The 12,770-nt window shown below is 39.8% G+C and overlaps 2 protein-coding genes across 8 annotated transcripts in view; one reads left to right on the top strand and one right to left on the bottom strand.

Annotated features, from left to right (window-relative positions):
- LOC125772037 (bifunctional heparan sulfate N-deacetylase/N-sulfotransferase) overlaps positions 1–12,770 on the top strand; it is a 670,071-nt gene that overhangs the window by 98,319 nt on the left and 558,982 nt on the right. The window lies entirely within an intron of this gene.
- Positions 1–12,770, bottom strand: part of LOC125772065 (zwei Ig domain protein zig-8) — a 235,959-nt gene that overhangs the window by 169,948 nt on the left and 53,241 nt on the right. The window contains exon 1 of one of the 7 annotated variants that reach the window (XM_049443405.1): positions 7,833–9,490. The exons of the other annotated variants lie outside the window; for them this stretch is intronic. The gene's annotated coding sequence lies outside the window, so the exon portion shown is untranslated. Of the gene's footprint in view, positions 1–7,832; positions 9,491–12,770 lie in introns of those variants that run through there. 7 annotated transcript variants of the gene reach the window in all.

The raw sequence follows: 12,770 nt of genomic DNA, 5'->3' as shown, positions 1-12,770 counted from the left end.
ACGCGCCGAATTTCGCTGTATGTGTGTCAGTCGTTACAATATCACGCTAATCAGAAGACGCTTTAATTGGCTGTCCCCTGTTTTGTCGAAAGTTGTCAAAACCATGTCATTAATGTGACGGGTGAAGACGCCTTGGTGCCTTGATGCCGACCGGCACGATAGTCGCCATTAATCAGCGTCGCACAGGGGATCACAGTGTAGGGTTGAAAGCTTGTGGATCGTGACACCAGACCAATCTTTCCATTTCCATACACCCATTACCCATTACCCGCCATTATCTTATTCAGGTTCCGGGTCTTTTGGGCCGTATGATGTGTTACAATTTCAAGCAGAATAATTCACCGGAAGACCCGTGTACAAAGGTTACCAAAGGAAGGAACGCACACACTTAGAAATCAAAACCATCAATTATACATTTCGTCTCATGTTCATGACGGCATTTGCTTTGATCTTTTGCTCATAATTCTTATAAAGCGAAATGGTTTCCATGAATTGTGTTAATATTTTTTCTTCATTTTTCTCCTACCAAAGAGGGTACCAATTTAGTACGCAATTTTTTGGTGAGCCGTGCAATTAAAGCAAATTATTATTATCCGTCAGACAACCACAAAAATTTTTGCCAGAAGCAGTAGAACTAAATGCCATGAAATCAATCACAAAGAAAATTTTCGAATAATGAACGAATAATATACCGCGGAATGTAAAATAAAGTGACCACTTCATAATATTTTACAATTCTCTAAATTAATTACTACAAACTAACATTCTGCAAAAAAAATCTGGAGCAGTTTCTGATCCAAGCGGACCTTGAAGAGAAGTCCGTAATCGCAACAGGACAAGCGAAAACAAAGAATTGTGCCAAAACTTAAATATTTTCTTTGGGTCTTGTTGGATCAAACTACTGCGAGGCTTCTACAATGCTCTCGCGACAATCTCAATCAGAACGATTCTTGATGACAGTGTTGACCAAAACTAATTCTTCATTTAAAACGAAGCTATTTGAAGCTCTAGAGCACGTCTGAACCCACGTGCAAAGAATCCAAGGTTTACGATACACACTTGAAGGAATCCAAGGTTTTCAATGACAGCGTACCTTTGAAAGTAATGAGATATGAGTGAGATCTTAAAAGTATCAAAAATATTATCTGAAAGACCTAATAACTTTCAGAACTTTAAATGCTTTAGTGAAAATGGCTTCTTAGTGGAGAGTGAAGCATGATTTATATTCGACGGACACATACTAATCGTAGATTACTTAAACAAGCGAATATTGAACGGAGTTGAAGAAATTATAGCAGAAGATAGCTAGACGAGCATGACTGAAAGAAGTTATTGGGACTTTTACTTGAACGAAAATCTATAACATTGACAGAACACCAACGAAAGAAGGCGGCCATGTGTGAATGAATGGACAAGCGCCAAGGCCTGATATTAGAATAATACTATTATCGATGCCTGCCTATTTGCAGGCTGTATTTGTTTGGCTTTTGCGAGTGTGCAAACCTTTCTTCTGATAGCGATATTCTCAAACATTCTCATTTTCGAGGTCCTCCTGACCGACAGAGGGGCCTAGGAGGTCGCCTACTTTGCCTTCCGTTAGATCCGCCACTGATTATAAATAGCACAAGCGAAGAAGTTCATAAAAAACAGTCGAATAAAGAGCAAATCTGAGAACATCATGCAAATTTTGTCGTTTATAAAGTGTGCCATTATCATGGAGTGAACGTCAAGCTGTTAGTGAAGCTGTCTGTTACGAATGTAAACAGTCCGACCGAGATGGATACAAAACATCTCAGAGCTTGCGCTGTTTCTCCATAAAGGGCAGCAAGCTCGCCTAGAGGATCCCGAAGGAGCCCAAAACAGCGTTCGAGCGATGACCGGCGAGATGGGTTGACGACCGGCTCTAGCGAGGATAAAAGTGTGCGTCGAAGCGTGATACGCACTTTTTCGATCATAACGCGCAGAGAAAGCACAGTGATTTTTTTAACGCTCCGCTACACCCGTGACCAAATAAAGAGTGTTAAGAGAAATTGTGCCGTGTTCGTGTCGGAAAGTAGATTGAAACAAAAGTCCTGTTGCGAAGACGCAACACTGTCATTGCATCGGGGAAACATAATTAGTTCAGAATGTCATTTCCTTGTGGTACACGTCATGAAATGAACTTTCGCAATAAAGACAATTTATGAAAGCTCTATTTATTTTGTTGGTTTCTCGGAAATTTTATACCCTTATCAACAAATATAGTATTGTAGAAACAAAACTAAAGTAGAAGATATTTTTCTATCTTCTGCGTGAATTGTTTGATTTTATATCTGTGTAAGATAAACATCTGTCAACAAATTTCTGTTAAACAGGGGTTTTTGTAAATGAATTAATTTCTGTACAAACGGGTTTGTACAAAACTTTTATCAAATTCTGTTCCATTTTCATATAAATTTCATTGCATTACCCTTTTGTGCTGTCGTTACCGAGAATGGAATAAAACAATCAATTACAACACCACCGGTGCACCACATCTTGTTAGACAAATGTAAGTAATTAAATAACCGACTTAACGCAAGAAAAAGCATCAGCATGCTACCTCAAGCATAAAAAGGTAAATGAAAGTATTTTACCAGGGAAAAACAACAGATCGAGGGCAAATGGATGAAAAAGCTGGACAGCAACTGGGCGACAAGTGACAACCGAAGTCGATGACCACAGCTGCCAGCGTACCACAAACATGGTGGAAACAAATTGCAAAAAAAATATCTACCAATTGCTGGTAACAAACGAGTACCGCGCGTACTCCCGCGGCTGACATTCTTGGAAAGGGTTACCAAACAAGCAAATAAAATGGTAAATAACCGTAGGAATATAGCTCCAATCCTGGTGCGGTAGTTGATGTTGCCCCGTTCCGAGAGTTTGCTTCTCAGAAACGATGAGAGGAAAATATTTTTTAAAAATATTTTTCTATCGTTTGCTCGCTCACCCTAGCATAAATGACTCGCCTTTCTACAGTGCTGGTCAACAGCATGCAAAACATTGCGTCCGGGAGAACCCCTCGAGGCCACCGGGGGCATGGGCATAAATAATCAATTATTCAAATTTTTCTTCAACCAGCACAGTAAAATGTGGTTCCCGGGGCAACGGATGGCCTGTTTTCCATCGTGCCTGCAAATTTCCCTACTAGTCGGGTCCAATCCCCCTTCACGGGTTCTATTTGTCGGCACGGTCACGAACGCCTGTCTGCTTGTCTTTTCCGAGAAAAACACATAACGCATTGGTATGGTTGAAAGTTTTTCATTTTTCCACCCATCATGCCCTTCTACCACTTAGGCATGTGTGCGTGTCGATAAGGACGACACAGGAATGGCACGCACGCAGTTTTAGACAAGACGCGCACACACACATACTCACGGTCATGACAGATACAGCACATCCGGATATGTCTTCAATCACGAAAAAAGAAACTCGAACTGGCTAACAAAGAGTATGCCATCATAAAGTGGAAATTCATTCAGCCGGAACCGGTTCATGTTTATCGCGTACCATACCGTGTCGGGCCTTGATATCACATACCCGTCCTTACAGGGCAGAAGGAAATCCCATTTCATCAGCTATGGCTTTGAGCGACGGCATCATCGAACGTTACCACTGGTAATTTATTTCGTACACAAATAAGCACCAAGCCGGCTTTTGTATTTGGATAGTAAAGTATTTTGCTAACATGTGGCTTAAAAGCTTGGCCTTTGCTCGATTGCCTTATTTGACAATCATTTAAGAATGCAGACAAACTAATGGTTCAGATAAAGAATGTAGCTAGATCTATGAATATATTCAATAAACTATTAATAAACTACTACAATCAATAGTCAAACAAACGAAACCCCTTTCTCCCATCTTAGGTTTTCTGTGGAAATATTTTGTTTTGTCGGGAGATCAAATCCCACCCACACCGTCCCCCAGTAGCAAGGACTGACTATCCGACTACGTGGTAAAATAAGTTTAGTAGTCGTTTAGGCGTTAATAAGAGAAGAGAGATAGAGAGAGAGATATTATGCCAGAAACTCAGCGAATGTCAGAAGTTCAGAGGTAGGTATTTTGGATCTTGATCTTTATTGGAAAAATTACTTAAGGGACATTTGTCTTGTTATTTAGTAGCGTATCGTAAAAAGCAGAGAAACACGTAGGATTAGTATACAAAATTAGTTTTCGGTTTTTATCTTATGAAGCCTTTGAAAGCAAACGAAAATCAATAAAATAATTATAACTTTAAAAGCTGAAAAATGAGCCATTAACTCCATTATCTAGTAGATTTGAAAATACCGAGTAAAAACCATAACACTACAAAAAATGTTGAAGAAAAAATATTGAAAAAAAATCTCTTATTCGTAAAACGTCATATTTCTAAATATTATACAATTAAAGGTAAACAAAACATTGTTTGCCTTTGCAAAAGCATTGATTGAAAATATCGTAATTCAAATTAAATAAAATATGCATCAATTTAATTTTTAATAATGAAATAAATCAACATAAATTTAATCCATAACTAAGCATTGAATAAAGCTTTTTAAAATAGTTATACCACTTATATGAACCAAAGCACACTAACAAAATAACAAAATTGGCTCACATGTAAGAAAAATAGACTTGCAAAATATGATAAAACTCTGTAGTCTGTAGCAGAGTTATTAAATCCATGCTATTTGCGCCCAATTTCCGTGAAGTGAGTATTCAATGTACCCGTACACTTACGTTGCTACCAAATCGCAAATACACGCTCTATTCATCCAGTTTCGCATAACAAGCAAATTCCTGAATCCATGACAAAAATAAAAAAAGAAATCGTACCCGACTAACAATTGGGTACTTCGGGCACTAAAGATTCATTGCTTCTGTACAATGCAAAATGCTAGCGTCATGAAAATCGATCTTTTTCATACAATCTTTTTTTTATGCAGTGGATTGGTACATTTCCCATTTCGTGGTAGTTAGCAAAATTTCTAAGCGAAGCACTGCCAGCTTTTTATTCGGTTTTGCATACACTTGTAGTTTGTGTACGATTTTTTGTTGTTTCATTTGTTTGTTCCATATTCGGCATCATCGTTATGCAGCCCATAAAGGCAATTGGAGGCTGTTCTGTTTTGCACTCGTTGCTGTTGGGTGCATTCCTCTTTTTTTTGGTTTGTTATCCTTCACTTTTCCCTAACAAATTTGATAGTTTTAGTTTTAATTCATCTATCCGGTTGGGTTTATTTTTTTGATCAAGCACGGAAACAATTTTTGTTTTATTATAAAAAACAGCAAAATATCCTTTTCCTAGATTGTCGTCCGAACAGTAGACGAAACAAAAGCGATCAAATGATGGGTTTTATTTTGTGTTACATTTTTTTTTGTTTCGATGAATCATAGAATTTTTAGGACATGCATACGTAGCATCCGGAAGCGACGAAGATAAATGCATCACCGCACTCACTGTGTCAAACATCAGCAGTCGGCGAACAATCAACTAGCAAATCCACTAAATGCAGTTATGCATGATGCTTGTGCTGCTTGTACTGCTGTGTCCTATTTCCTATCGCCACGCTATTGTTCCACCTTTTTTTTCCACCCACCGGATTCCGGCGTCTCACTACTACACAGATGGGGAACAAGCTGGTTTTGTTCACCGCCCTACAATAGCTCGCAATCAATTTCAATTAATTTAAATTTCAAATTAAAATTCAAATGATTCAATTAATTCTACGTCCGATTGGCGTTGCTGGGCGCTACTTCACCGTTCGACCGACCGGATCCGCACACCCCTTAGCCGGCCCGGGGGAGGGGTGCATTAGACGAAAGAAATATCTCGCTATCTTTTTCGCTTCGAAAGCTTCATTGTTACGCTTCGCAAGTGGTGGATTTAAGCTTTTAAACCTAGTCCGCAGTCAATTTCTTGGCGTCGCAACCGAAGGATCGACATGCCCCGTACACGTTTACCGCACCGTGAAGCAAACGCTTACGAGGATAATATGCTGTTGGTACGGCGTTAGTATAATTGGCCTACCTCAAATCCTCCCCTTCGCACTCCTAAACTTACTCCCTTCTCTACTCCATCTAAGTTAACAATGCACCCGAGCATTCGCCACCGTCCGAATCACTCACCGGGGGAAAAAATCAGTCGCAAGGCCAATGCCAAATGGAAAATAGACTTGGCCTCGTTTTACAGTGCTCTCCGACCATGCTCGCACACAGCTCGATTTGCATTTACGATTGCACGAACAATGGTACACTCGCGTGGACGAACCTTTGTTGCATATCGTTTCGTTACGAGCTGTGTGTGTGAGTGTCTCTCTTTTCCGTCCTCACTATCATGCACAGCGCATTATCGAAATCAAAATTGAAGTCATTGCGATTGTGGCACAGTGCATAAATAGGAGCGTTACTTTGTGCAGGATCGTTTGCAGTTACTCCCTCAAAGGAAAGACGAAAAGAGATATTCGTACGATCGTTCTAGCAAGCGCTCTAGAGCTATTTTCGAGTTTTTGGTCGTTGATTGATGCATGCCAAATTGACGAATTTTTGTTCTGCCATTCCCTAAGCTGTGACCATTATTTTACTGTAGCATTTTGTAGCAAATGAAATTCAGAGCTGTGAAGCGATTTAATAGGAATGCTTATGCATTAGCATTAATAGAACATTAAACGGATTTTCTGTGAATATCATTCGAAATTTAAATAATTGGGATTTTATAGGGATTTTACACAACAGCACTTCTTTATCACGTTTCGGTTTAATAAATGCTTGATGTACATCAGTTATGGTGGCATTTGAAATTTGAAAAATACATTGTTTAAATGTCGGATGAAAATGGTTGAAAAATGAAAGAAATGCTGAAGAAATATGTCATTTTATCTGTAAAGTTTATATAATTTTAAAAAGCATATGCTTTATCTAATCAATTAACATGAATACCATAAGCATTATCTTATATATTTATCATATTGGAAATTTTTTTGTCAACAAAAAACTTCTGAACCAGAACAAACGTAACAGACTTGTAGGTTATCTTTGTAGTGATCTCACGGAACTTATTTTATGGAGAAAAAATGTTTTTATGTGTTTTATTTTGTTTTTTTAAACAAATATATTAAGGACGAATTTTTTAACATTTTATGAGACTCGAGCAATACAACTGCTCAACTAATTTACGCACCAATTATTCCTATTAAACCCCATTGAAATATTTTGTGTATCATAATATAAGTTTCGCTCACACCTGTTTCTGACCGGTTTTTGTAATTTGCACACACATTCAAGGTACTAAAAACACCATCCCCCGAGGGGAGAGAGCATAAGATTTTCGCTCCTGTGCGCAACATGAAAGTAAAATCGCATCCCAACATACACCCATTTTCCCCAGTTTTCCATCCATCATGCCATCTCCAGCATTCACACCAACGGCTAAGTTACCATCATCTTCACCCCTCCCAGAGGGTGGCTTTCCTAACCAAAGCTTTGATATCCCGAACACAGCTCCGTTTGCCTTTTTTTGCCGACTCCGACCCATTAGCCGAATAGTACGTTGGGGCACGTTTAGTAATGGCGTGCGGTTGACTACGTACGTAATTCAGCATATCGGGTGGAAAATCTAGCTGGTACCGGTCCCACAGCGCAGCAAGAAGGCTACCCTAGCTGCATGCGTTCGCACCAATTTATTGCATATTTCTTATGCACTTGACGTGCCACGGCTAAGGGCTGCTAACCCGAGCGAAAAAGCTAACCATCTAACCAAGCATACTGCCCGGATTCTGCTGCATTTACATTCAGGCACACACACACAAAGAGAGAGGCAGAGAAATACATACACGAAGTGCAAAGTTCTGTATCTGATGCTTAAAACTCTCAGCCGTATGCTTTTGCTGGTCACGATACCGAAGGAAGGAAGTAAAGAAAGAAAAAAAACGGTTAAAGAAATAACCCGACACTAAGCACGAATTAATTTTATGACTTTTTATGCCACTGCACGAAAAGATATGCTTTAGGGTGGGATGAAGGCGGTGTGCGTAATAAAAAAAAAACCTCCAAAGCGCTACACCAACGAATGTAAAACGAAACGCAACGTACTGAAGCTCGTCCTGCAATTCAAAACGCCCTCCGAAACCACTTCACCGTTAACATTTGCTGAGTAAATGTATGTTTGCATATGCATAGCGTATAGCTAAATGGAAAGAAAAAAAATCCTCTCGGAGGAGTGCAATTGCAATCGGTTGGGGTCTCAGCTGCAGTTGACTGCGCATCCCATGTTTTTTTTTCTTCTCGCTTGATAGAGACATCCATGGTTTAAGTGAGTAAATGTATGTGAGAGTTCTATCGTGCTATTGCGCGTTGCATATATGTGACAGCGCATAAGATTGCACTGATAAGAAGAGAATGCAAACGTTGGACGAAATGTGCTAGACGTTTAGTGCGTTTAGTGGGAAACGCTGGGATGCACTTTGAAGCATGTTGCACCCGGTGTTGCATAATTATTTCGCGCTCAAGCTTTCATTACCACGTGTCGTGTCGCGGGTTCGCTTCTTACAGTTTGGCACGAAGCTTCTCCACCTAACGGTGTGATTTGTTGTGCATACATACTAGAGTGTGTGTGTGTGTGAAATCGAGCATAAGAGGCTTAGTGCTAAACACCTTTTGTCGGTGTTTCCTACCAGTTCAAGCGTACCTACACCAAAAGGTCTCGCTTTCCGTGCGGTAAATGAATGGTCGGGCTTCATTACTAAAAACCACTTCCTTTTTGGATAGTGTTTTACCTGGGGAAGGAGATGTAAGATTGCTTTGCACCAACGCGTAAAAGATCTTAACCTTTAGCGCGTTACGAAAATTACTTCTGTCGTTTTTGTGCAAATCTTGCGAAAAGGCAGTAACGTAGGCTGCTAGGCGCATGGTGCAGAACCCTTTTCAGCTTAGAAATCGTCCCACTTCAAGGGTGGTTGTTTTGTTAACCAACCATCACACCGCGCAAAACGTGCGGCCGAACCGAAAGGATGAATGATGATGCATTATGGGATGCCGCGTTAGGCATTTATGTTTTTCCTAATGATAGAGCAGACGCCACCGGTTTAGTGAGATGCAAAACGTTAAACGTCGGGCAAAGCTGTGAACAATGGCCTACGGTGGTAGTTTGTTGTATGTTTTTGTTGCGTTGAAAGTTGATAATCGCTTTTCGCAAAAGCTCAACCGTTGGATGGTTCGTGCATTTAGCTACGAACAAAATTGTGGCCCGAGAAGAAAACCCGTCTTTAAAATGAAGTGGGTGCAAATTTTGTTTCTTTTATATTGCAACCGTGAAGTGGTGGCATTTGAAGTGAATACAGCATAGGAATGAGTGTTTTTTTCAACAGTAATGATTGTTTGAATGGCAAAACTAAAGCTTTTTGTAGACGATTAAGTTGAGAGGAACACTCATTTATTAAAATTACAGGTTTTTCCTGAGATCATAAACCTGAGATCAAAATTATGAGACCTTACACGCTAATTCACAAAAAGGAAGGAAAACTAAGGGGGATTAAGGGATGACGTACAGGGTTCACAAAGAACATTTAAAGATCGTTAAGATAAGAGTTCCTTTTATTTGGAGAAATGTTACTAAAAACTGATAAGACTGATAAAACTGCGAAATTTAGATTATTATCCAGAACGATGACTGATATTTCTTGCAACCACATGCTTCAAGGATAAATAGCTTAGAGCACTTTGCAAACTTATCTCTCTCAAAGAGGGAGCATACTAAGCATGTGGAAGACACTCGATTATGCTCTACCCAAGTATTTCATGTGGAATTTTAGTATTCCCACCAACAGATACAATGTGGATCTCTGGACTGAGGACAGATGTTGGTTTGCGATTTTTCTACCAGATCCATCGACAGTTTACGTAAAGTGACTCCACGGATACCGTTCTTTCCGGAAGTCTTTCAATCTTAGCTTGGGAAAAGCTTGGGGAAAACGTCAAATACCGGAGACTTAGGAAGGTTCAAATGCAACCTTACACTCTTTGACAGCTTATGTTCTTGTTTATAATCCTGTTTTGCACTGGATGGATTGAAGTGCACTAAATAGTTAGGTTGTCGAAATGAGTTTTGAGGGAATTTTCAACACAAGATATGTTTTGTGTCCGACTCTCAGAAATTCGGAAATGTAGAGGTTTAGATGTAATGCTCTTTGTTGTAGAGAAAGTTAGAATCTCCCAGAACCATCACAGAGAAAAGATCGTAGGTGTGTCCACAAACCGATGATACAAAACACAGCTTGGACACAAGAAAGGTATTTGGTAGGATACCCCTTTCCGCATCAAATTGATGGGTCTCTAACACGATGAATCCGGATCAGATGACGGAAATGTTGGATTACTTGTTCGCAGTTGTGATCCAATGGTCGCTTATTGATGAAGAACAATATCCCGAGCAGGTGCAAACGTTCGAATTGGTTTCACAGTTCGCAGCCATGGAATTTTTCTTCTGTCCTTGGGTCCTGTTCTGCAAAACACTTCAAATGTTGCTTTCATTTGCACGAGTTTGATAAGGAATGTTGTCACAAACAATTTGTCAAGATTAAAATAATAAATTATAGGCGTTAATATGTAGTGCAATGAAATTTGAATGAGAGTTTTGTTCGAATATACAATCGCTTAAAAAATCGGAAGAGTAGAGAAATTAGAAGGTCTGAAGTGCAATTTAATCACGATTCAAATTCCCTGATTTATTTTTGATTGCTGAACAGATTCAACTAAATTAATTCATCCTTTTCAACAAGCACTAGGACATGTTTCAGATATTTTTTAAAACCTTTTTATATATTTTTTTATAATTTTTATATATATTTTTTTTAATTTTATGACAGTTTAAAATGAAACGAACATTATGCGCAAAAGCTAATAATATGCATTGATTGTTGGAGTGAAACATTGGCAAAAATAATATTGAAATTACTTTCTAAATGGAACTTTTATTATAAAAAATGTCGACAGAGCGAAACAATTCGTGAACTCGCCATAACTTCTAACATAATGGATTGAATTGAAGAATTTTACAGTTCTCAAATTGAGCCTTATTTCACAAAGCAAAGCTGACAGACGCTTATTACACTTATTAGCTAATGTCCTTTCAAAACTGAATGAATCATGGAAACTTTCCCATACTGTTGAGTAATTATCTGTAATTTAATATTCATACCACCCCAACTTCATCATTGAATGGAGAGGGAGAGAGCGACAGCGAGAAGAGAAAGTTTCACAATTTATGTGCACTTTTAAAGCTATCAAGAATAATCGGAAAGTTTGGTGCTGGTTCTAACCCCTCGTTAGCCGTTAGAAATGGTAAGGGGTATTGCACCAAAAGTGTGGGAGATAGATGAATAGTTCTTCAGATTGGAAGTATTGTTGAATAAATGGGTTCCCATGAAGGTGAAACGATCACGGTGGTTTATTTGAAGCGAAACGCTTGCATGACAAAAACTCTCCCAGCAAATGGTGATGATGGAAATACAAAAACAATTTTCGGATTAATGCCGGAGACAGTGGCAAGCTCAGCTGCATGAGTTTTTCATAATGCTTGCAAGTGTCCCTTTCCACCAATCCCGCGTCACTACGTACTCGTTTTCTGTAGAATGCATTGGACCAACACCCGCTGGTGTGGGTAGGAAAGGCTCCCATTTGGGAAGCTGACTGTAAAAGAGTTTTGTCTACAAATTATAAACAAAAATTTCGACCATTTGCTTGTTACGGATAAGTAGCGAGAAACGAGAAGTTGTGGAATATTGCAGCTAAATAGTTGCAGCTGACCACCACCGCATTCTCACCAGACCGGGTGACGGAATTTTCCGTACGCTACTGCAGAGACTTTTGAGCATTCCAAATTAATTTATTCAAAGATTCCATTTACCAGAACGTAACGCTTTCAAGCATCTCTCCGGCACCGGTGTGGAAGATCCGGTCACGCCAGGCAGCCAGGGGCCGGAGGGAAAGTTTTATAAATTTCAATTAAGCCAAAAGAGTTCCCCGTAAACAATCTGTTTAACTTGGCCATCTCGGGGCTTTTTGGTGCGCCGGTGCTCGGAACTCCAATCGCACCGAAGCACATTTGATGGGCTTCGGAAGAGCTTGTCAGTGCTTTCTTTTCGGTGCTCTTGTAAACGCTATGATGAAGAGTCCATACTTCCATGCTTCAATCGGGCAGATACCGGTTGTTCATTTGCCGTGCGGAATGTCGGTGTACTTCTTCAGCTTTTGCACTTGATGCCGAAGCTGGGGAGCCCTTTAACGTAGCCAACGAACCGATAGGTGTGCCTTTGCTACCGAACCGACGACCGAAGGAAGGAATCAATTTCCTCTCGTCATAAATAACTCATAATGCTTTTAAGCCAATGCTACGGTGTCTGCAGCAGGAGTGGAAAAGTTTTCCCACTTCATAGCCTCGAAAAGCAGCATCCCACGGTGTGGACCGTACCGATGTTGGGCAATCATCAATCTAATAATACGATTACTACTTTACTTTTTCTACGTTTTTTTTTTTGTTCTTTAAGCCTACCATCGTTTTCTTGCAAACCGTCCGGGATCCTAGGTCCGGCTGTGGGCAAAGGCTCCGGAGAGCCCATTAGACTCTCATTACTCTCGATGGATTTTTTTTTCGTTTTGTGCTGGTGTGTGAACAACTACCCCTAGGAGCAGCTTAGCGAGCCTGCGTTCATTTTGCATGTGCGCCTTGCGTCGAAGAGTGGGTTCTTGGGGGGAAGTTTTTGCACCGGCAAAGT

The sequence above is a fragment of the Anopheles funestus genome, chromosome 3RL, assembly GCF_943734845.2.
Source record: "Anopheles funestus chromosome 3RL, idAnoFuneDA-416_04, whole genome shotgun sequence".
NCBI lineage: Eukaryota > Metazoa > Arthropoda > Insecta > Diptera > Culicidae > Anopheles > Anopheles funestus.
The sequence above is the reverse complement of the archived record's forward strand: the minus strand, read 5'-3'. Positions and strand labels throughout refer to the sequence as shown.